This window comes from Dendrobates tinctorius, unplaced genomic scaffold, assembly GCF_039654945.1.
Source record: "Dendrobates tinctorius isolate UK_male_01 unplaced genomic scaffold, ASM3965494v1 ptg000070l, whole genome shotgun sequence".
Classification (NCBI taxonomy): Eukaryota; Metazoa; Chordata; class Amphibia; order Anura; family Dendrobatidae; genus Dendrobates; species Dendrobates tinctorius.
The window spans coordinates 33,921,053-33,947,478 of record NW_027361738.1 but is presented as its reverse complement, the minus strand read 5'-3'; positions in this window follow the sequence as shown (position 1 = coordinate 33,947,478).

Below are 26,426 nucleotides of genomic sequence, written 5' to 3'. Positions count from 1 at the left end.
AGACAAGTTTCAACAGTTTGTTTTTCATGAAACCAGATTCTATTTTGTAAAACTAGAGTTATTACACTAGGCCTTGGAATGACTATACTAGGCCGTGGTATTTCAAATATGAGTATACTAGGCCTTGGGGCTAGTAGTATATGTGAAATACCACGGCCTAGTATAGTCATACCAAGGCCTACTGTAATAACTCGATTTTTAACAACTAGCATTTTAAACAACTAGCATCTTGTTTCACCAAAAACAAAGTGGTGAAACTAGAAAGAAACTTTATTTTTTAGACAAGTTTCAACAATTTGTTTTTCATGAAACCAGATTCTATTTGGTAAAACTAGAGTTATTACACTAGGCCTTTGAATGACTATACTAGTCCATGTTATTTCACATATGACTATACTAGCCCTTGGGTTGGTTTTTAACATGTATTTACCCATCAGTGTGTGTGAGCGGCGCAAACAACATTAATGAAACTTATTAATGGTGAACCACAAATGTAAATTTATTTTTTATCACAAAAAAAAAATTTAAAAATTATTTTTTACGGCGTTTGGGGGCAGATGGTTTCAATTTGGGGGTGTGCAGGGAATATGCAACACTTGCAGTTGAAGACGGTGTTTGAGGGGAAGGGGCAACAAAACTTGTGGGGGAAGGTAGTCCAGTTAAGGGAATTAAACTTGGAACACTTGTAGGAGAGGAAATCTGTTCAGTTACATTAGTTGTAATGGCATGTCGCCGTAGGCTTGTGTGCCTGGACCGACTTTGGCCCAATGCCCGCCTTGATTGATTTCGCCTTGAAGTAGGGGCAAATATGGAATGTAGGTCCCCCGTCTGCTGGTATGGCTGCTGCTGCTGAGGTGGCGGCTGCTGCTGCAGAGGTTGCGGCTGCTGAGGTGGCGGCTGCTGCTGAGGTGGCGGCTGCTGCTGAGGTGGCAGCTGCTGCTGAGGTGGTTGCTGCTGCTGAGGTGGTTGCTGCTGCTGCTGAGGTGGCGGCTGCTGCTGAGGTGGTTGCTGCTGCTGCTGAGGTGGCGGCTGCTGCTGAGGTGGCTGCTGCTGCTGAGGTGGCGTCTGCTGAGTTGGCTGCTGCTGCTGAGGTGGCTGATGCTGCTCTTCTTGGTCAGTGCTCGTCCTTGCAGGAGGACTGGTGGCGGCAGTGATGGCCCAGGTTTGCAGAGTGGTGGTGGCAGGGCTACTACATGTTGTTGTAGCGGCAGGGCTGTTCCATGTTTGCCTAGTGGTGGCTGAGCTCCACGCATGCATGGGATTGGCGGTGGTGCTCCAGACAGGAGCAGCGCTTGCCATGGTGGTGTCGGTGAAGTGACCAGCTGCACTCAGACTTGTGGTGGTGTAACGGTGGGTGTCCAGCCTTTGAAGAGAGGTGTCCGTGCAGTGGTATGCAGCACAAGTCGGTAGTGAGGTGAAGCGAGTCAATGGTGGCACAGGTGGAAAGGACACCACTGACTGCTGACCGTACCGATTATGCTGCATAGCCTGCAAGAAAGCATTGTTGCAGGCCTGCAGCACATTCAGCTGTTGATCAGGACTAAGGTGTTCCGCCATGCCCTTTTCAATCTTACTAAAAAAATGGTGTGCTGGTCTGTTGAGGTCGGCCTCCAGACGGTCAAGGCGCTGTTCTACAGAATTGAAGCGGTGTTCAAAGTGGTTAAAACCACGTTCCATCAGTGCAAAACCGCTTTCAACTCTGTCGGACAGTGACTTGAGGCTGGAATTAAATGTCTCGCTCAAATGCATAAACTCGGGCAAGACATTCCTGTCCAAGGCCCTCTGCCGCTGGCGGGTAGTGCCCGCATAACCAGTGGCAGAGACCTGGGACAGGGGAACACCTGATGGCCCAGCTTCCTGGTCACCAGCTGTGTGTGTGTGGGACCTGCAAGGTGCTTCCTGGCTGTCGGATGGCTGGGACGGGTCAGAGGACGTCCGACGAAGGACCGCTCCAGGGCCAGGTTGCAGGGTGCTGCTCCAGGTGCTGTGGAAGAAAGGAAAATCATTACTACCATGCCTTTACAAGAAGCATCAGCTGTGGATTAGAAAAACACAGATTAATAAAAATAAAAACCCAAAATGTATAATACTTACGATCTTGTGGCAAGGACCGGTCTTAGGAACTGCAACGCGTGATAGTGACGGTATCTAGTTCTGGTCCTTGACGCAGATCCACTGCGAACCTGGCCCTCAGCACGAACATCACTGTTGAAGCGGTCCTTGATCGAACGCCAACGTGTTCGGACTTTGTCCACTGTTGATAAAAAAAAACAGTGCCGTCAAGTACAACAGTCACTGCTTCACAATTTAGCAATACAATACTCAAAGCAGTCACTGTATACCCCGATGACACTGTTGGGTTTCCTGCTAGAATACACCTAGCACGAAACCCAACAGTGCCGTCAAGGACAACAGTCACTGCGGCACAATGTAGCAATACAATACTCAAAGCAGTCACTGTAGACCACGATGACACTGTTGGGTTTCCTGCTAGAATACGCCTAGCACGAAACCCAACAGTGCCGTCAAGGACAACAGTCACTGCGGCACAATGTAGCAATACAATACTCAAAGCAGTCACTGTAGACCACGATGACACTGTTGGGTTTCCTGCTAGAATACGCCTAGCACGAAACCCAACAGTGCCGTCAAGGACAACAGTCACTGCGGCACAATGTAGCAATACAATACTCAAAGCAGTCACTGTAGACCACGATGACACTGTTGGGTTTCCTGCTAGAATACGCCTAGCACGAAACCCAACAGTGCCGTCAAGGACAACAGTCACTGCGGCACAATGTAGCAATACAATACTCAAAGCAGTCACTGTAGACCACGATGACACTGTTGGGTTTCCTGCTAGAATACGCCTAGCACGAAACCCAACAGTGCCGTCAAGGACAACAGTCACTGCGGCACAATGTAGCAATACAATACTCAAAGCAGTCACTGTAGACCACGATGACACTGTTGGGTTTCCTGCTAGAATACGCCTAGCACGAAACCCAACAGTGCCGTCAAGGACAACAGTCACTGCGGCACAATGTAGCAATACAATACTCAAAGCAGTCACTGTAGACCACGATGACACTGTTGGGTTTCCTGCTAGAATACGCCTAGCACGAAACCCAACAGTGCCGTCAAGGACAACAGTCACTGCGGCACAATGTAGCAATACAATACTCAAAGCAGTCACTGTAGACCACGATGACACTGTTGGGTTTCCTGCTAGAATACGCCTAGCACGAAACCCAACAGTGCCGTCAAGGACAACAGTCACTGCGGCACAATACAGAGCAGGGAAATACTCACTAAACGCCTTTTTGGCGGATGCTGTGGCGCTGTCCCAGCCATCCATCAACGCTGCGGCCACCTCATTCCATAGCCGCCGTGTCACCACATTGTCCTTGTACAGCCGGTCACGGCTGTCCCACAACGGCGAACGCTCCTGGACCAGGCTGATGAGCTGCTCATTATCCAGGTAGACGTCTTCATCCCGTTGTGGAACCTAGACAAAACACATTCATTAGAATAATCAAATTTAAATTGACTAAAAAGTTACAAAAAAAGAAAAAAAAAAAAGAGTAAAAATAGAAGATAAAAAAAAAAAAAAAACATTACAAATCATTTGATACTTACATTACGTATCACCACCGGGACTTGGCTTCGCTGCTCCTGCTGTTCGCCCTCACTATTAGTGAGGCTTGGCACAGAATAGGGACCTGGAAAACGAGAAATGCCTTAACGTGGCTTCCAGGTACACATAACATGGCCATTTTGTGCGCTAAACTTTCTCAATTTTTCATACTTCTAATGCAGTAATGCAATTCATTATTAATTTTTCATGTTTGCATGGTTTGGCGCTACAGTGTGCTTCCTTTCTTGCTTGGATATTTTATAACTATACATACTTTATATTTAATTTTGCATTTTGAGGTTTACTTTAATCTGGGATCTCTATTTTTTTCAGCACACTTTCCCTTTAGTAGGTAATTTACATTCTGCTCTGCCCTCTGATTCTTTAGGAGGAATGTTAAGCACTTGATGGCCTTTCAGACAGAATAAGTCCAAGTTGTCATCATCTAGGCAGTGGTTAGGGCTATATCAACTCGCGTAGGCACCACTAGAGACTATGGGGCTAGGATCTTTAGTCTGTATAGGAACCAGCAGGGTCAGTTGCAGTTTATAGCTTTACCTATTATCCCGAGTAAGTTGCTACACTAGCATAACACATAGTCAGTTAGTCTGTCTGTAATTGATCAATTTGTCTTATATTGCAGAAGCAGCACCCCAATACAAGCATTTACTTTTTAATCACCATTTATTGAAAACAAAGAGGGAGGCTTAATACCCTAGGCCATAATTATGTTGCTAAGTAAAAATTTGGAAAGTAAGTGTCACGACTGCAGCCGCAGACGTGGCCCAGCAGGTGCCTCCACGCTGATGGCGAGGGGCGGGCATCCCACGGGGACGCAATATGGACCCTCTATACCACAGATGGGGACCCGGGCCTACCCGAACTAGGGAAGGGCAGCGACTGGTATTCTGTGGCAGCTGAGCATGTGGACAAAGAAGACACGTAGGACTAAATAACACCGCACAACTTCAGGGCATCAAAAACGTAAAGTTTACTTGAAGTAATGTCACAGTACATAAACGAAACAGGGCTTTGCCAGGCTCCCAATTCCACACCTCCCAGAATGGTACCACCCAGTGGACCCCAAGGCACCAGTATATCACTGAGGCACATATAGGCGTGACATCAAGACACAGGCAGGACATAAGGGTGCATGAGGACATCAGGACACAGGTTGGACATCAGGACATCAGGGTACACGAGGTCATCAGGACATCAGGGTACAAAAGGTCATCAGGACAACAGGGTACACGAGGTCATCAGGACATCAGGGTACACAAGGACATCAAGACAATCAGGGTCACCCACAGGACATCAGAGTCACCGGCAGACATCAGACAGGAGTCGTTTGGTTCCGGACATCCAACATGACCTACAAGCACCATTGCAGTCAACAAGCTCCAGGCTCCAGGCAGCGGTCACCAGGTTCCAGACTGCGGTCGGCAGGCTCCAGGCATCGGACCTAGGAAGGAACTCATGCATGAAGGTACCAGAACCATGGAGCTGGCACCGCATGGTAGTCAGAGCACATCATAGTAGATGCTCAGCAGGAACACAAGAGACTCAGAGTCACTGGGTGCGAGGCTCCAAACACAGAGGGATTCCAGGAACATAACACAGCAGACAATTCAGACATGGTCAGGTACAGGATAGGTACAGGATTAAGGATTCAAGCCTGGATACACTGCCTCCAGGGCAGGGCGAATTTAAACGGGGTCAGGTACAGGACAGGTACAGGATCAAGGATTCAGGCCTGGATATACCGCCTCCGGGGCAGGGAGAGGGAAAAGGACAAAGCAGGAATTAAGGCAGGGACTTTAGTACCAAAACAGAGATAGACGAGGTCCAGGGACACAGACACGAGACATACATGGCAAAGTTCAGGAGCTTTGTGAGTTGTGAGTAGCTCTGGCCCCGCCCATAGGGCAGCGTAAGTTTATAAAGGAGCTTCCCCTCAGCAATTGGCTGGGGACAGCATTTCAAGTACACACACTAACCCTGATAAAAGCAGGGTAGGTGTGGCTGCGCATGACATAAGCACACACAGAAACTATTACAGCACAGTCAGTGCAGGAACTGCAGCCGAAGAGCAACTCCATGGACGCAGGCGGAAGATGTCACCCTCGCTGCGTGTGACAGGTAAGTGACGACCACCAACCGCTGCTGCATCGCTAGTGAGATCTGCCTGTTTGGAAGCTCACTAGCGACCATTTAGCGATGCACCTGCGATCCTGACCGGGTCATATCGTTGTCGGGATCGCTGGTGCATCGCTAAATGTAACAGGACCTTAATGCTGTTCAAAATTTATATAGTCACTGCTCACAGGCGGCAGTCCAATTATATTTGCTTGTTTGTACTATAAAATGAGGATCAATCAAAACAACTCACAGGGTGACAGCATATGACAATCATTTATAGATGCAGGAGAATATATTTAACATGATTACAGTTAATTTTGAATCTTATTTATAAGGCAATGAAATAAAAGGCAAAAAAATCTTAATTTGCTCTTTTGTTCAATCGAAAGCTTTTATACAATAAAGAAGCAACTTGGAAATTCACCTAACAAAGGGTCTTTGATTTATTAAATTATTTAGGTCTTCAGCTTTTATACCACTATTTATAGAAGATGTATCAAGTGCTCGCACAAATAAATATGGCTGCTTGGGATTGCTGACTCAACACAGCTCTTAGGGTGGACAAAGACAACATCATTAGGTTACATTTATTATTTCTACATGTGAGGACTGAAGATTAAAGGAACTGAGATAATAACCTCTAGGGGGAACAGATTCCATTATCTATGTAAAAAGAAAACATTTTAGATGAATGACCTAAAAACTGTACTCTCAAAAGGTCTAAATGAAGGTGATGATGCAGCAGTTCTTTCAAAGGATGACCTAACTAAACCTCAGACCTAGGAAAATGTTATTGCTCTTTCTTCTTGTTTTGGAAACTTAATGAAATAATTTATTAAAAAAAGTGTAACATTTGATAACATGTAACATATCACTGAAGGAAAGAGACACTTATCAAGAACAGTATCTCAGTCTCAGTTCTTATGGCTACATATAAAGCCACCAGAGATGAGTGAATATATTAGAGTGGAATTAAATTCAACTTGAATTTTATAAAAATCTGCAATTCCCAAAATGTGGACATTTTCCAATTCACTGGCTACCATTTTTATGAAACATAAAGGACAATTAAACAAAAAATCCTTACACTCCCCTCACTACCCACGTCTTCTGCACCATCACCGCTCTCATCCTCGTTGCATCTTCTGATCCCTTCTGCAAGCGCTGAGATCCCCAGGCCTCTCACACTTATCTAGGACTTCCAGAGGGTTCTGCATAAGAACAGGCAAGTCACGGGTTGCGCAATTATGTCATTACGTCATGATGTCATGAACTTTTGTGCACTTGTGCAGAACCCTGCTGTGCCTCATTAGAGTTCCATAGTTCAGACTCACTATGAGACACTGAGGGTTTTCAGTGCTTTCTGAGGCTGTAAGAAGATGTGACAAGAATTGTACGGGTGACAGTGAGGATCCGGACAGGTGCGTGGTGAGGTAAGTATAGCAATTTGTTTTTAACCTTCACATCTTTATTTTGTTGTGCTATTTGGCCTGTAGCGGTAAAATAAAGGTGACACTAAAATCACAGAGAATAACTTTTCTGCTAATTGATTTTGCGTAATCTGCCCATTTCTAATAGCCATTCTAGAAAAGTCTGGAACATCGTATGTCTTATACTCAGCTGTTTATATTGATGTAACCAGTTTTTAGTTATCCTAGCCACACCTTTTAGACTTTCATGATTTACCACAATTCTTAAAACTGATTTAAAAATTAATTTACATAATAAAAACTATAGCTACATAATATGCAAATTGCCTCTTCAGAGAGGAAGAGGACTTGAACTTTATAGTGCCAACTGTTGGTAGTAACGATCCTACAACTCACAATCAACCCTTTAACGAGTCTTGTAATATGACTTAGGATAAAAGACTATTACAAGACTTGTTAAAGGGTTGATTGTGACTTGTAGGATCACTACTACCAACAGCTGGCGCTATAGAGTTCAAGTCTTCTTCCGCTCTGAAGAGGCAATTTGCATATTATTTTCCCAGAGAAGCATTGCATGGCGAATAAGCCTCCTTACCTCAACAAGCCAGAGCTGGTATGTCACTCTCCACAAGGAGATACCTTACCTTTACAGCTACATAAAAACTCAATAGTGAAAACTAGTGATGTGCAAACCCAAACAAGAAAGTTCAGGGTCCATACCGAACACCTACTGTTCAGGCACAGACCCTGAACATGGATTTCTCTAGGAAGTCACCATGTCCGGATTACTGTTTGGGCTTGGCATCCTGAGCATCAGGTGTTTTCCACATTGTCATCTACATGACAGCATGAGAAACACTGGCGGCTCCAATTGACGGTAGAACTGTGATTCCCACAGCAGCTGTGACCAGTGGTAAAAAAATGTACTGCTAGCCAGTGAGGCTTTGGCTGATTAGAGTACTACTCCCAACAGCCTACACATTCTATTGGTAATAACAGTAAAAGCAGGCGTCACTGATTGGAATGTTCATCTCCCAGCGCCGGCACTATAAAAAAAAATACATTTTAAAAAATGACTTGGTTTCTGTTCTAGTTTTGATAACCAGCTTTATCATGGCTGGTTATCAAGAATAGAGCAATCCCCACACCATTTTTTAAAATTAGTCGGGTCCCTCCTAATTTTTCACAACCAGCCAAGCTAAAGCAGACGGTTGGGGGGCTGGTATTCTCAGGCTGGTAAGGGGCCATGGATATTGGCTCTCCTAACCTAAAAATAACAGCCTGCAGCCGCCTCATGAAAGGTTCATCTATTAGATGTGCCAATTCTGGTGCTTTGCCAGGCTCTTCCCACTTGCCTGTGGTGGTGGCAAGTGGGGTAATGGTTGTGTGGTTGATGACACCTTTGTATTGTTAGGTGGCATCAAGCCCACAGGTTAGTAATGGATTAGCTTCTATAAGACACCTATTCATTACTAACACCAATGTCATATTGAAAACAAAAAACACCCAATGAGGTAGCCTCGGTGATGCTATCGAGGTTACCACAGGTCAGTGAGGCTGTGTTCCCACACTTAACTGTGAGCTGGACGATGAACTGCGGTGATTATAAGGGAGAATGACATCTAAGATCATAGATAAAAAATGGAAAGTTTGTGGTCTGTATCTGCGCTGCCAGCTGATGAAGTAACGTCAAATGCCAGAGATTATATAAAAATAGTGTTTTTTTTCTATTTTTCTACGTGTTTCAAAGTGTAATCCACTACCTTTTCAGGAGTTAAAAAACATATTTTTTTTTTATTTCCTTAAGATTTAATCCACAACCTCTACATTCTTATATATTTTCTGGTTAAATCACCCCTGGATCGGCAGCAGCCATGCAACCTTTGATCAGGTCAGCATATATACAGTAGATACAATTTAAGATAATTATCAACTGGATAATACCCTATTTTTGCACTATTTTTTCTCCTTAGCTTTTTATAGTTTAAGATCACAGAGCAGAGACACATTTTTGGTTACTTAAAAGTGATACTGACAAGTGGACAATGATTTTATTGTTTACTGAATTTGGGGTCAATACGATACCTGAATCATCTCTTTAGGCACCTTTTTGTGTAACTGCAGTAACCAAAACCAGACAATTCTGCATTTCATTTTTTTTCTCTTTACAGTCTTTTTTTTCATCATGTTTACTTTAATTGTTAGTTCCCTTAGGAAATTTGAACCTGCGATTATATGATCACTTGTTTTATATACAGCAGAGCCACATAATTGCTGTATATAATAAAAATCATTGTCTTGTATGATCTCCAAACACACAATGGACATCCGAGAAGAGGCCGTAACAGACACAAGGGTGATCAGTATGCCCCGATTGTCATAGGAGTCATGCTTAGTTGACAGTGGCATTTAAGAGGTTAACAACAACAATCGGTGTGGTTGAGGAAGATGGCTCAAGAGTTAGCACTCTAGCTTTGCAGCATTGGGGTCCTGAGTTCAAATCCCAGCAAGGACAACATCTGCAAGGACTTTGTATGGTCTCCCTGTGTTTGCGTGGGTTTCCTCCAGGTTCTCCAGTTTCCTTCAACACTCCAAAGACATACTAATGGGGAATCTAGATTGTGAGGCCCAATGGGGACAGTGATGATTTCTGTGAAGCGCTGGGGAATACAATGGCGCTATATAAGCAAAGCATAATAAATAAATAAAGTAAATATTATAGTCAACAGCTGCCCTGTGTGGAGTGGGCTCTGCTTCTGAACCGTCTCCAAGGACCCGACACGCTCCATGATGGATATACTAAAACATGACATACCAAATAGAAACAGAAACCACAGTAGAATGCCATAACAATGGATGTTTAAATATATGCTGTAAAAACACAATGAAAAGCCAGTAAGCAGAATCAGTTAAGTGGTGCAGAAATGCTGCAGAAAATCTGTAGCATCAAAGACTCACTAAACGCTGCTCATGGGAACTTAGCCCAATGCTTCATTATTGCAGTATATAGTAAAAATCACAGTCTATGAAACCCATATTCTGAAATTCACATGATTAACTAGAGAGGTCAGCAACTGGGGCCATCAGTTGGACCTGTGCCGCCACAGTAGCGGAACCATTTCATTTCCACACTCAGAGACTTACAGTGGCATCTAAATGGCAATTCCAATTTCCTGGAAGTGCAATATTCTAATTTGTCTTATGAAATGTGTTTTTTCAAAATATTAAATTATTGCAACCCTTTAGATTTACCAAGTTTTCTAAAAAAAAAAACCTCGAAGTTTGTGAATTTGTAGCTTTCTGTAATTAAAGGGGTCGTCCACTACTCAGACAACCTCTTTTCAGTCTCTATGTGTCCCCCAGGACAATAAAAACACCAATATTCCCCTGCCTTGATAGCGCCATTCCAGCGGTGTCGGCATGGGCTCTCCGGGAGATGGTGTCATATTCAGATATCAGTGCTGACTTCATTCGGAAAAATCAATTTCCCACGCAGCAATGGCATAAAGTGAGAATAGGGACTTTTTTTTTTTAAGTGGCGGAGGAATACAGTGCGGAAGGATACCTACCTTCCGTCATTGGATTCCTGCAGCCCGTAGAGAACGGCAGCATCAGCTGATGCTGCAGTTCTCTACCCAAGATCGTCGTGGGACACACTCGTGGACTGCTTCGGATCATGGGTGAGTATTTTTGTGGTTTGTTATGTTAATATTTATTCCGTAAAAGACAATGGCTTCGGGGAACAATGTGACAAGTATTGGTAAGTATGTTACTCTATGTTATATGTACTGAATGTCTATGTATGTATTGTATGTAGCATGCATGTAGTATGTATGTAGTATATATGTGGTATGTATGTAGCATGTAGTATGTATGTAGCATGCATGTAGTATGTATGTAGTATGTATGTAGTATGTATGTGGTATGTATGTAGCATGTAGCATGCATGTAGTATGTATGTAGTATATATGTGGTATGTATGTAGCATGTAGTATGTATGTAGCATGCATGTAGTATGTATGTAGTATATATGTATGTAGCATGTAGCATGTATGTAGCATGCATGTAGTATATATGTGGTATGTATGTAGCATGTAGTATGTATGTAGCATGCATGTAGTATGTATGTAGTATGTATGTGGTATGTATGTAGCATGTAGCATGCATGTAGTATGTATGTAGTATATATGTGGTATGTATGTAGCATGTAGCATGCATGTAGTATGTATGTAGTATATATGTGGTATGTATGTAGTATGTATGTAGTATGTATGTAGCATGCAGTATGTATGTAGCATGCATGTAGTATATATGTAGTATGTAGTATGTATGTAGCATGCATGTAGTATATATGTAGTATGTATGTAGCATGTAGTATGTATGTAGCATGCATGTAGTATATATGTAGTATGTATGTAGCATGTAGTATGTATGTAGCATGCATGTAGTATATATGTGGTATGTATGTAGCATGTAGTATGTATGTAGCATGTATGTAGTATGTATGTAGTATGTATGTGGTATGTATGTAGCATGTAGTATGTATGTAGCATGCATGTAGTATGTATGTAGTATGTATGTAGTATGTATGTGGTATGTATGTAGCATGTAGCATGCATGTAGTATGTATGTAGTATATATGTGGTATGTATGTAGCATGTAGCATGCATGTAGTATGTATGTAGTATATATGTGGTATGTATGTAGTATGTATGTAGTATGTATGTAGTATGTATGTAGCATGCAGTATGTATGTAGCATGCATGTAGTATATATGTAGTATGTAGTATGTATGTAGCATGCATGTAGTATATATGTAGTATGTATGTAGCATGTAGTATGTATGTAGCATGCATGTAGTATATATGTGGTATGTATGTAGCATGTAGTATGTATGTAGTATATATATATTTTTTTTTTTTTTAACATTTAACACATTAGCCGGATGATGGGACTACTACTGTCCCATCATTGGCTAATGTGTCAATCACTGTCATGGTAGCAGGCATCGCCAGATGGGACTTGTAGTCCCATCGGACGATGCTTGCACAGACCCCCGGACATCAGCACAGCCCCCCGGCAGGCCGGCACAGCCCCCCGGCAGGCCGGTACAGACCCCCACAGGGTGCACAGACCACCGGCAGGCCGGCACAGCCCCCCGGCAGGCCGGTACAGACCCCGGGCAGTCCACACAGCCCCCCGGCAGGCCGGCAGAGACCCCCGGAAGGCCCGAAATGACGGCGCATCATGATGCGCACACACCGCGCATCATGATGACGTCATTTCGGCTGTCAATCAACTTTGAACTTCCGATTCCGATGCCGACTTCCGATATTGAAAAAATATCGGAAGTCGGTATCGGAATTCCGATACAGCAAGTATCGGCCGATACCCGATACTTGCGGTATCGGAATGCTCAACACTACTTAGGAGTAGTAGTAGTAGTTCTATAGGTGAGGATAGGTTTGGCAGCAAAGAATATGAGTGGACATTCAATCCACTTGACAAGCAGAAATATCAAAGCTAATCAGGATCAGCTGTGCAGGGAAAGAAAAGCAATGTTTGATTTTGAATCATTTATAATGGGCCATTCAATTGCCTGTCAGAGTATTAGCATATTTAAATAGTTTTAATCTAACCTCATCACCATGATTAAAATTGCTGACAAGGATGGAAAGCTTTGATGAACTGTATGAGGCATAACGAATAAGGTGAATATTAATGTGCAACAGGACAGATACGTTTTGCATATGAGATTTAAAAGAAATGATGTGTGGTTAAAGAGGAAGAGTCCGCATAACAGAAAATTAATTTCAGAAAACTTTCAGAACAGGTTTCAGCTTTTTCATTATCTCATTTCATTGGGGTACATATAAGAAATAATTAATTCTAGTCTTATCCAGATGAATATTTAAATTCATTACATTTCTTCACACTCTTTCTTAAAGGGACGCTATCATGAGAAAATGACCTATTGTTTAAAACAAGGTTTTTATTGTTAAATTTATTTTTTTAAATATGTTGTCATTTTTTTTATTTATATTACAGTCTGTATTAAAAATCAGAAAATAGAAATCTTGCAATTTTCAAACATCCGACTGCATCATTTTTAAGACTATAACTTCCTGTTATTTTAGACAATTCACACGTACATTAGCCACAATGAACAGATTCTGGCCTTGTCTTTTGTATCGAAGAATCTAATGAGTATTTGCAAAAGTCAATGTGAAAGAAAGAGGAGCAGGATAAGCAGTGACATCGCCTATATGAGGTGTGCATCCTGTGTTATCAGCTGTTCATTACCTGTCATTGTAATCTTGCCTCTGATGATGACGAGTCTGCTGAAAACTCTTCTGGAAAGAGCAGGAAATATGAGTGTAAAAAAAGTTGCTACTATGAAAATTAAAAATTTGGGAATTTTACTTTTTTTTATAAAGGTCTTTCTTAAAAACAAGAAGTTTTGAAGAAAATGTAATACAAAAACCTGATGTAAATAATAGTTTATTTTCTGATAATACCTTACCTTTAAAGAGGTATTTTTATCTTCAAGATCATATCCCAATATGTTCTTCAAATTGTAAATAAACATACTAATCATGTGGTAAGTACACCGCATAAAGATCAAGAAGTGTTAGCAATTACAAAATATTTTAAATTTAAAAAATGCTTTATTTCAACAGATGTTTAAAATTCACACAGATATAGACAATAAAGATAAAAAAGGTGCCTCAAACCACAAAAAAACACAAAAAGGAGGTCAGCTAAAGCAGTGTACATCAATACACAGGCAAATATAAATGCATGGCTACATATGTCCTGTCCACAATTCAGACAGGTTTACAGACTAGCAAAGAATATATAGGTTGCACCTAAAACCAAATATAAATCAATTAGGGTGCAAAAACCTTGCATGGAAAACAAACCATGGAACACGGGAGAAAGAGACCAAAAAATAAATGGTATTCACACCTGAATAAATTTTAAATTGAAAAAATTCACAATATATTTATTTGGAAAAGTGAGACATACAAGTTATGTTAAAATCATTTAAAAACTAGACACATACAGTATCAAAATACAACAACCTTGAACCACAATTCATGTTATAACAATACCACAATCCCATCATAAGGTACAACACCTTTTTACTAAATCTTCCAAAAAATATTTTCTAAACAAAAGAAGAAACTATAGTTTCATAGTTAATCAGATAAAAAAAAATGGTTTACACATTTACATCAGGTTATACCACTATAGGGTCGTACCCACCTAAGTACGTTTTCGCTTGGTTTTCAAAGTTCTCTTTTTTAATAAAGCAATGCCCGTGCATGTTCAAGACGACTCTGTACTGTATCGGACTGCTGCAGAAATCCAAGTGCTGTACATGGCAGTCTCCGCCAGTCTACAAAACAATAAATGGAAAGTAGCTCCACTGTTCAATTGACCACACGGCCCCATGAGATGCTCCATACAAAATACACCCCATATAATGCTGCACAAAGGTTAATAATGGCCCCATAAGATTCTCCCTAGAATAATATGCCTCATATGCTGCTCCATAAAGGTTATGGCCCCATAATATGCTCCATAGAATAGGCCCCATATGCTGCCCCCATAAGATGCTCCATAGATTATGCCCCCATATGCTGCCTCATAAGATGCTCCATAGATTATTCCCCCATATGCTGCCCCTATAAGATGCTCCATAGATTATACCCCTATATGCTGCCCCCATAAGATGCTCCATAGATTATGCCCCAATATGCTGCCCCTATAAAATGCTCCATAGATTATGTCCCTATATGCTGCCCCTATAAGATGCTCCATCAATGATACCCCTATATGCTGCCCCCATAAGATGCTCCATACATTATGCCCCCATATGCTGCCCCCATAAGATGCTCCATAGATTATGCCCCCATGTGCTGCCCCATAAGATGCTCCATACATTATGCCCCCATGTGCTGCCCCCATAAGATGCTCCATACATTATGCCCCCATGTGCTGCCGCTGCTGCATTTAAAAATAAAAAAAATGACATACTCACCTCTCCTTCGCTGGGGCCAGGTGCCACTGCTTTCTGCTGTCTGGCACGTCATCTGTCAGGGACAGTCAGACTACAGGGGGTGCGGCGCATACTAGCACGTCACCACGCTCTCTGCTGTCTGAAAGTCACTGACAGATGACGTGTCAGACAGCAGCAAGCAGCGATGGACCCGGACAGGTGAGTATCGCTATACTTACCAGTCCTGGCACGGTCTCTGCAGCCCCCAGCTTCTCCACGATCTCCCTTCTTGCCTTCAGCGGTCACGTGGTACCGCATTACATCTCATAAATATGCGCATATTCATGAGTGTAATGAGTGGTACCATGTGACAGCTGAAGGAAGGAAGGGAGATCACGGAGAAGCTGGGGGCTGCAGAGACCGTGCCAGGCCTGGTAAGTATAACCTGACACACCCGCCCCGCCTCCCCTTCCGACCCCCTGGTGTATATGACTCGAATATAAGCCGAGAGGGGGACTTTCAGCCCCAAAAAATGGGCTGAAAATCTAGACTTATATTCGAGTATATATGGTATGTTTCTGAGTAAAATGTAAATTGCTCTTTTATTCTATAAACTACTGACAACATGTCTTCGAATTTCCAAGCATTAAATTTTGTATTTATTTTCAGAAAATGAGAAATGGTCAAAATAACAAAAAAAAGCAGTGCTTGCAGACCCCAAATAATGCAAAGAAAACAAGTTCATAATCCTTTAGAAACAGCAATGCTAATGTTTTAACTCAGGAAGAGTTCAGAAATCAATATTTTGTGGAATAACCATGATTTTTAATCACAGATTTCATGCGTCTTGGCATGTTTTCCACCAGTCTTTCACACTGCTTTTGTGTGACCATATGCCACTCCTGGTACAAAAATTTAAGCAGTTCTTCTTTGTTTGATGGCTTGTGGCTATCCATCTTCTTCTTGATTAAATTCCAGAGGTTTTCAATGGAGCTCAGGTCTGGAGATTGGGCTGGCCATGACAGGGATTTGATGTGGTGGTCCTTCATCCACACATTGATTGACCTAGCTGTGTGAGAAGGCGCATTGTCCTACTGGAAAAAAAACAGTCCTCAGAGTTGGGGAACATTGCATGAGCAGAAGGAATCAACTGTTTTTCCAGGATAACCTTGTATGCGGCTTGATTCATACATCCTTTGCAAAGATTAACCTGTCCAATTCCAGCCTTACTGAAGCATCCCCAGATCATCAACAATCCTCCACCAAATTTCACAGTGGGTGCAAGACACTGTGCCTTGTACGCCTCTCCAGGTCTACGTCTAACCATTAGACAACCAGGTGTTGGGCAAAGCTGAAAATTAGACTCATCAGAAAAGATTACCTTACTCCAGTCCTCTATGATCCAATCCTTATGATCTTTGGAAAACTTCAGCCTGGCTCTCATTGATGAAAGGCTTTTTTCTATCTTTACATGCTTTGAGCCCTGCCTCTATGAGCCTGTTACGAACTGTTCTTGCCATGCACTTCACCCCAGTTGCCATTTGCCATTCCTTTTTTAGGTCACTCGATGTCATCAGGGAGTTGCTGAGTGACATTCAAATAAGATGATGGTCATCCCGGTCAGTGAAAAGTTGTTTTTGCCCTCTGCCGGTCTGTAGCTTTGTTGTCCCCAATATCTGCTGCTTGACCTTGTTGTAATCAACTGCCGTCTTAGAAATTTTAAGGATGGAGGCAACATGATGCTCACTGTATCCCTCTGCTAGTAAAGCCAGAATTTAGCCCTTCTTTTCCTCACTCAAGACTTTTCTTTTCAACTCCTTTGGCATGGTTAAGTTATTTTTTCATTCCTATTACTTTTGGGATATCACTAGCACTTGTTTTGCCATCCAGCTTGTCCTATCGCAAGAGGATTATGAACACCACAGCAGGGTTTTTTTTATATTTTCCTTTGTTAAATAAGATTTGGTTCTGGTGATCATCTAATCAGAAGCAAGTACACTAAGTAGAATGAGGTGCACTCTGGTTGGAATTCAACTGACTCTGGAATGGAATGGCTGTCAGACATGTAGAGAAGCTAATTTATATAAAACTGTGCAGTAGTCTCTTAATTTTTGCCAGAGCTATATATATATATATATATTGTGTCAGCTGTACACAGAGATAGACACGGGCACTCCGTCTCTTTAAATCCTTCACTGGATCACTATGTACATGCAGCATAAAACATGATGAAGTAAAAATAAACATGACCCTTTGGGCAAAACAGGAAAACAAAACAAACTGGTATATCACAGTCCAAACAAATCTGCTTGCTCAGGCTTAGCAAAAGCACATGATTCAGTTTAGCAACATTACAAGCACCTCTCTGGAGTAGGCTTCTCCAGACACACTGAACCCTGAATACCTCAGCAGGCCAACTATTTGAATCCCAAACCACACCCTGGAGTGGAGCTATGGAGAACAACCTCCCACCCGCTCTTTGGTTGTTCTCAAAAACCCAGCCCTTTTAAAATGGCTGCTTAACCCCTCTCAACACTTAGTGTGCTGGAGCAAAACATCTGGATTTCATATCACTGAAGCTAATAGCCTCAGGGAAACATATCACCCCTCCAATACCTTGCCAGTGACTTTGTCACAGTATATATACACATATATATTAAAAGCAGATGATAGGAAAAAAACTGACCATGGCGGGAATGGGTTAATATAGATACCAATATGCTAGTCAGAGCTAAGAAAATATGAATCAACTTATAAAGTGGGTTCCAATTGAACATGATTAATATAGTATGAGCTGCAGAGTTAATGCCTAAGTTTAGAGGAAGATTTTGGTGGCAGTTATTATTTTTTTTAAGTCTGTGGCAGGATGAACAGTCATCTTATTATCACTGGGTAAAGGATTACAGTGAAAAGCCACAACTCAGTTATACAGCTTGAGGCAGACACTACAGGGTCACTCCATTGAAAATATGTGTTGGAGACCACTGGTCCTCTACCTTGGGCAGAGTTCACACAGCAGTACTAAAATATGAGCCAGTCATGTCAGCAAATTACGGATGTAATTTTCTCCAAGTATAGTTGCATGTACTCATCCATAAAGTGGACAGATGCTGAAGCTGCCTTTTCCTCATTACGCACTAGCCTAGACGAAAAAACGGGCCAGATTATTGCATGCTACAATTTTTTTACATGGTCCATATGAAAAATGTCTTATGGGGACAGGCCCATAGGTTATGATTGGGTCATTGAGCAAGACTTTTGTAGACCTACTCCAATGTTATTCTCGTGCTGTTATTATATTTCTTCTATTCTTTCATGTCATTCATTTTTCCTTTAAAAATAATTGTGAAGCTTTAAATAAAAATTCTGGCAGACAGTCTTCAACTATAACAGCTTTAAATGCACCAAAGTGTTCTCAAAATACCTGTTGGCTTTCTAAAAATTGTATTTCCTTAGCAATTTGCCTCAAATTGCAATTAGCAAGGCGCACAATGTTAAGAATAATAAAGCTGTCAGCAGTTGTCAAATGGATTGTCATAGCTGTCACTCTTTTTATTGGCTGAAGTACAAATTGTTGTATTTTCCTGTGATTAATTCCACGGTAAGGATAAAGCTAACTAGAAAAGCTAGAGGTTTACCGCAGTTACCCTAGCTGTACATTTTTATTCTTTTTTTTCTATAATTTATTGTTTCTTCTTTTATACTTAGTTACTTACAAAATTTTCAAAACTTTCACTTGAATTGAATATGCTGATTTATATTTCAAGGCGTTGATTCATATGATTTACCAATAACCAAGGTTCCTGGATTAACAACCTCAATATATAGCCTCCAGTAAAGCTTACCAGGGAATTTACTCAAAGTAGTTGATTGTCTAGTGAAAATTTATTAACCATCCACAAGACTGGTAATAATTTATAATTGTACATTAATTATTATAATGGTGAGCAGAATCGGGAATTTTTATCACAGACGGGGTGCTATTATATCTCCTATGCACTATTAGCCTGACTGTCGCTCCATTCATTCTTTATGTGGTTTCTTTATGGTGCTGAAGCTCCATTGTAAAGGGGATTCAAGTGCCCAGTTCTGCTGATTGTTGTGGGTAACAGACGTGAGACCGCCATCAATTAATAAGTTATCATCTATCCTCCTTGAGTAACAGTTCTATCCTATACTGTTTTCAGTATACTTACATATAGAGATAACAGGTACTTTAAACAAGCACACAGCTCAGGAAAGTGAGAGCCATGATTAGGAGAACTGTTCTGTAAGTGCAGATGCTGGAAATTGTGGTTTTACAGGACTGATAAAAGTCCTGTCAGGAGCTGAAACTGAGGGAGGTGAGCAACTAACTGCTGCATAGAAATTAATGGGCTGCAGATAGCTACTGTAACTAAGATGTAAAGAGATAACTTCTTTTGCAATATAACTACTGTGCATACTTGGCCAGGTGGTAATCAAGCTGATAGGAAACAAATTGTACACTATGTAAAAGAAAAGTTCAGATTGCAGATGAATAACAGCAGATAAAAAAGGCAAGTTAGTTGCAAACTTATTTATTTGCATGCTGTCTAACTAAAGATATTTAATAAAGTGAGAATAATCCTTTACGTTCATGTAGAATAAACAAGGTTGCCTAATACTATGGTAATGTTATGAATGAGTCACCGGAGGAGGAAAAAACAAAAATGCAAGCTAAGTCCAGAAAACCGGAGAGGTTGGTAGCTTGCGGATTGCAGACCCCTGATCCTATTCACAACAACTAACAGTAGCCGTGGAGCGTTCCTATGGTGTTCCTAGACGCCTCTTCACAGCCAGAGAACTAAATAAGCCTAAAGAAAGAAAGGGGAAATCTAAACTGCCCCAGAGCAGACCCCAAAGCAATAGACAGCCCCCAACATGTATTGTCGGTGAAAACAGATGAAAACACAAACACAGACAGAAAGACAGGCTGTGCAAACGATGGGGCCCAACTAACTAGATAGAAAAGAACAGAAAAGATGCTGGCTGCAATCCGCAAAAACCCTACCAAAAATGTCCCAACACGTCTGATAGGAAAAACGGCCCTGAAGCCACTAGACTTCAAAATCCCTATATCAGCACTCCGATATATTCTGAAGACAAAGCAAAAGAGATTTAACCGATCAGGGACAAAAATTGAAATTCAGCAGAGCCCCAGCCGGGGCTGGCAGAACACAAAACTAAGCAAATCAGACAAAATCTCATGGAACAATAACAGAGCAAACTTAGCTTTAGAAGACAGGAACTGAACTGGAGGCCAGAGCTCAGAGCAGAGAAATCACCATCAACCCTACAGGGCGTCGGCTGCCTTATATCCACTCAGAGATTCCGGATGTCCAATCACAATCCACCTGTTCGGGTGACAGGTTTCTCCCATCCAAATCAGTTTCACCACCTCCTTTCACCAGCAGAGGGAGTTCATCGGACATCAAAGGTGAACAAGAAAATGAGCTCACAACAGGTAATTTATGGTATAGAAACATTTTAATTCTGAATATCTGAATTAAATTTTACATTGTAAGGAAATGCAAATTGTGGAATAAGCTCTTATAGTGGTCTCTGCAAATACATGGATTTACATTTTACACAAGGACCCTATAATCTCCAAAATGCTATTTACCTGCAGATATAATGATAGTTTAAATTTTGTCCGACAGGCTTTCTGGAGATTAGGTTACAGGGGTAAAATTAAGTTATTTTCTCCCTACAACTGCTCGATTCTAGTCAGACAGGCAGTGCACATGGCTGTAACAAACAATACTCACGAAGGAGGGTGCACTGTAATCACTCCCTGGCACCTTGAGTGACAGCTCACTCTGCAGCAGTTGTCCAGAACTAGAAAGACCTGGTTCTTTTCCAGACACAATGCCATAGCTGCCCATAGGTTGTCTTTAATTTGTGCATCACCTTTTTATCCCTTAGCTCATATGACTGTATTTTCAGCGCAAGTGCTGTATATGGAAAAAAAACTGACAGCACTCGAATTAATGTTATTCAATAGGGATGTGCAGATGAATATTTTTTTTATGGACTGAACATCATCATGAAAAAAATGCAACATATACTAATGTCTTCCATATTTCAGATGCGTGTTGCCAATTCAAATCAACGGATTTACAAAAAGAAAATCATATTCTGTACAAATCAACCATATGGCATCTAATTTTTAAGGAAACATTGCAATTTTTAACAAAGAGCACTGTTTTTTGTCTCATAAATTTTATTCACTTGCTCATGTAAAAAAATTAATAACCTCTCTCCTGCCCATATACCTAAGCACTGCATGCACCGGTTTCAGACAGAATACCACTATGATCAAGGTCCGGGAAGACCGACACATTGGTGGTGTATCCAAGTATTTTGTAACTGTATGGCTGTAATAATACATTGGATTGAAAATAAAGATTATTATTATTAATGAAGGCACAAGCTATTGCTGGATTAATCAATGAACATTTAATAAAAGCAATCGGATGAGCATCATTAGTCCGGAGGCTTAGTGTCAAAGGCTTCGAGTTTGAAATTTCTCCGCTTTCCGTGTGCACTTGTATTCTCAATTGCTATATTTCCACATGAAATAAATTCCCACATAAAAACAGGCTATACTCACCTGCGGTTCTGATACTGTTCCAGTTATTCCAATGAGGTTGGTGCAAGGTCTACTGTGGCTCGCATGCCATTGTTATGTCACCTGAGCCCTACAGCCAATCAGTGGCGCCTTATTCTCAGTTCCTTCAGACAAAATTAACATCCTGAAAAAGTAAGGGTTGCTACCTCCAAATCTCAGTTAGGCCTAAAGGAAGTGAAAGAAAAGTGGCCACTGATTGGCTGCAAGGCTCGCATAGCACAACAATATCATACGAGCCTCACAAGACCCGCCGCCGATGTCACTGGAATGATGCCGGAACCATATGGGAGTAAAGTCTATTTTTATTGTGGAGACACAGCATTGTATTTCAATTAGCCAGACATATTTTTATCAAACTAAAAAGAATAGGCTGTTATCTGTATGTTGGCTTCAGAATTTAAGCATTTCTTTCTGGCTGATCAAGAAAATAGACTTTTGTTTGTGTAATATTGACTTGTATTGTGCTCTTATCCTTGATGACTAGTGATGTTTACTGATATGCTAAATTATGCATTGCATAGCCCAGATAGTGTGTTGATTTTTAAAACAGAGGAGGAAAATCTATGCAAATAGAATACATAATCAACAAGGAGACTTGGTCTTCACCATTCATCACCATATCTGTGATGCTGGACTGAAGAAAACTTGTTGTTAGGCATCGGGTTCCTGTCGCTGCACAGCAGGAATCCCGAGCCTTGCCTTCGGCAGTCTCCCATTCCTCTCCGGCCGCAGAGAAAGCTGCTCAGCAGACTCGTCAATCCCAGGGCTCTGCTCAGACTAGCACTGTGGGTTTGGTTGCTGCTGCCACCTCTGGTCCAGCTATAGCAACGCATGCTGGTCAGCAGCAAGCTACTCCAGGGACTAAGTCCTCCTTTTGGTCCACTGAGCATGTGGATCGCCCGCCAGGGCAGTGGGGAACTCGGTACCGGGCCGGTATCTCAGAGGGAAGTGTCACAGTAGCGGTGACCTGGTCCGAGGCCATGGGCGTTCATGTAAAAGGGGTTAAGCGTGGCTGGTTAAAGTTTATAAGTGGATGATACATGATGCCACCTGTGGTGCTTGGCAATGAAGGGGTTAAGCCGACACTGCAGGCAGATCCTCTGGGACAGATGGTATAAGGCAGCAAGATGTAATAGCTCCCCACAGGTAGAGCTGTAGTCCCAGGGCAGTGAGAATAGGTGTTGAGGAAGAGGGTGCAGAGTTAGGCACAGAGATGTAGCAGTGCTGAAGGGGTTGCAGGAAGAAGGCAATGACACAACAGGGTGCAGTTTCCTTTACCTTTACTTTGCTTTGCAAGTGCAGTCCAGGATCCAGATTACAGATGGAGCAGGAGTTGGCCAGCCTGGAAGCAACTCAAGAATCTCTCTATGCAGATGGGTTGTGTAGTCTCCTTTCTAGCGCTTATCTGAGGTACATGCAGTACTGAGTTACACTGAAGTTCCTCTTGCTTGATCTCTTTTAGAAGCCCCTCGTATGGCAGACAGCTGTAGCCTCCTTCTTCTGGCTCACACGTTGCTGTCGTGCCTCCAAGTCTTATGTGGGAAAAGAGCATTTACAGATTCCTATTCCTCTGGTTTCTGCTGCAGGAACATCAGTTTCACAAACAGCCTCAGGGACCGGACCCCAGAACCATGCGCCACGCTAGAAGTGAGCCTGAACTCTGCTCAATCCTCCAGCTCTTCTCCTCTCATCCACACACTTCGCCCTCCTCACACGAACTGACTAACTTCCCCTTCCTGGCCCCCAGAGAGCAGCTCTTCCCCCAGTTTTGGTTCAGAGCTCCCTCTGCTGGCCTGGAGTGGGAACTGTGCTGTGTGTTGTATTTACCTGACAGAGAGACCCTTTATTGCTTCCAAGCATGACATCACACTCCCTAGGAGGAAGGTAATGCCACTGTGGCGACCATACTCCTGGGGGCACCACATTCCCCCCTAGTGCAATTCAGTACTCCCGGACTGAGAAAACATGCAAACATATTAACAAATGAACAATTGTAAATGTAACAAGATTTCAAGAATGAAAAATTACAAAAACCAAATCTCAAAAATAGTCCTGATGACGATTAGTCCATTCGTCAATGTCATTTGGTCCATTTCCTGAGCAAGTGGTAACTATGTGCAAGTAGAGTTTTGACCACACATAGTCCTGTGGTCCAATTGTCCATCAAAACAAAATAAGATCTTCAAAAAAGGTTCTTACAGAGTCTCTGTAGGCACATAAACTTGAAAAGTTGCGTATTTACATGTACAGTTTACATTTTTTATTTGCACTTTACTCTCTATATCTAACTGGGATCTCACCTTTTGTACTACGGGTAGAGCTGCATAGCATGGGTACTTCTAATGGCCTATTTAGGTATAGTGGGCCTGTTACTGCTGTTGGTAAACTGGGTAGTAGCCATCTATGAACTCTTAGACTCACTGTGGGCATGACAGATTCACCACTGGCAGGGCGAGGATTCTCTGGCTCCACTGCTGGTGTGGCATCAGCTGCCTGAACTTCATGATTTTCAGAGTTGTCTTGAGTTTCTGCTACTTCAGTTGCAGTAGGCTTGGGAAAGATTAGGACAGGAACAACGATGGCTTGATCCATTCTTGTCCAGTTTGCAGGAAATTCTCCAAGTACAGTGCTGACCTTTTCTTCCTCTTCTATGGGTTGAAGGTTGTTTTGTTTTCCCATCCTTTCCTTTAGCTTGTCAGGGTACAGTTTCAGATGATTCCTCGATACGGCTGATGAGGTTTCTCCTCCATCCTTACTGATAAGGCACACTTTGGTGGTGTTGACATTTGATGGTAAGACGGTGTAGGGTTCAGCTTCTCATTGGTCATCCAATTTATGCATCCTCCTTTTCCTCTTTAGGACCTGTTCTCCTGGTGACAAGGGGACTGCAGGTGCATGTTGATTGTAGTTCTCCTGTTTTTGTCTCGCCTGAGCTAGACTCTTTTCTACGCACTCTTGTACTCTACGGTACTGTTGCAGCCACTCCGCATCCCAGGCAGCATCTGGTGATGTCACTTCAGGTGTCAGGACTCCCATATCCAAATCAATAGGCAGCTTGCCAGGCCTCGCTCTCATTAGGTAGGCTGGAGTGCAGTTGGTGGATTTCACAGGAATGTGATTGTAGAGGTCTACCAGATCTGGCAACTTCTCTGGCCACAGATTCTTCTCTTCCAAAGGCAAGGTCTTCAGTAGATCGATCACCACCTGATTCATCTTTTCACACATGCCATTGGTCTGTGAATGGTACGGCGTTGTCCTGATCTTCTTGCAACCGTACAAGTTACAGAATTCCTGAAACACTTCTGCCTCAAAGGCTGGACCTTGATCTGTAAGCACTCGCTTGGGATATCCGTGTGGTCGACAAAAGTGCTGTTGGAATGCTCTGGCTGCTGTCCTGGCTGTTTGATCCTTGACAGGCATGCCTACCAGGAACGGCTTGGGACCAGCTTCACATGGTCCAGGGCGACCAACTCAAGTGGTTGTTTGGTTATTATTGGCTGCAAAGGAGCTCGCTGGCTGTTACGGTCCTTCCTGCGCAGGTTGCATTGTCCACGCTCCCGGCACCAATTTTCAATGGCCTTCCTCATACCAGCCCAGTAGAATCTCTCTTGGAGCAAGGCCTCCAACTTCTTCCATGCGAAGTGTCCAGCTCCATTGTGGTATGCTTCCAGGACCACTGATGCCTCCCTCTTTGGGACTACCACTTGCCAGACAAACTCATGAGTGCGGGCATTGATAATCCTCCAGCACAGCTTTCCCTCATAGGGGAACAGCCTGCCTCTTTCCTTCCACAACTGCTGGGTTTCTTCAGGAGCATCTGGACCTGGGCATGAGTCAACTTGTGACAGTAGCTCCTTTACCAGGCGGACTGCGGGGTCCCTATCCTGCCCAGTCATGATGAGGCAATGGATTTAGGGTGGCCTCTTTCACGATAGACCGTCTGTTTCTCACTCCTTGGGCTCGTTGGGCAGGAATTGGCCGGTGGAATTCAGGTAACTCTATTTATTCGAGTGCCTCAGGGTCTTCTCCTGTATCTGGCAGATTGGGCATTCTGGACAGCGAATCAGAAATGGCATTCTTGTGCCCCACTTGGTACTTGATGGTGAATTCATAGTTAGACAGCCGGGCCATCCATCGCTTCTCCAGTGCACCTAGTTTGGCAGTTTCCAAGTGAGTCAACGGGTTGTTGTCCATGAAGATGGTAAACTTGGCTGAAGCTAGGTAATGCTTGAATTGTTCAGTCACAGCCGAGACTATGGCGAGGAACTCTAGTTTGAAGGAACTGTAGTTGTCAGGGTTCCTTTCAGTGGGACGAAGCTTACTGCTGGCATAGGAGATCACTCTTTCTGTGCCATTCTGTACCTGTGACAGTACTGCTCCCAGTCCCACGTTGCTGGCATCAGTATACAACACAAAGGGTTGGTCATAATCTGGGTAGGCCAGAACTTCATCTCCTGTGAGAGCCATCTTCAGTCGAGTGAAGGACCTCTCCTGTTCCTCATTCCATTCAAATGTAGGACTCTTCTTCCTGGGTTTCTTGGGCTGGAACACCAGAAGATTTTG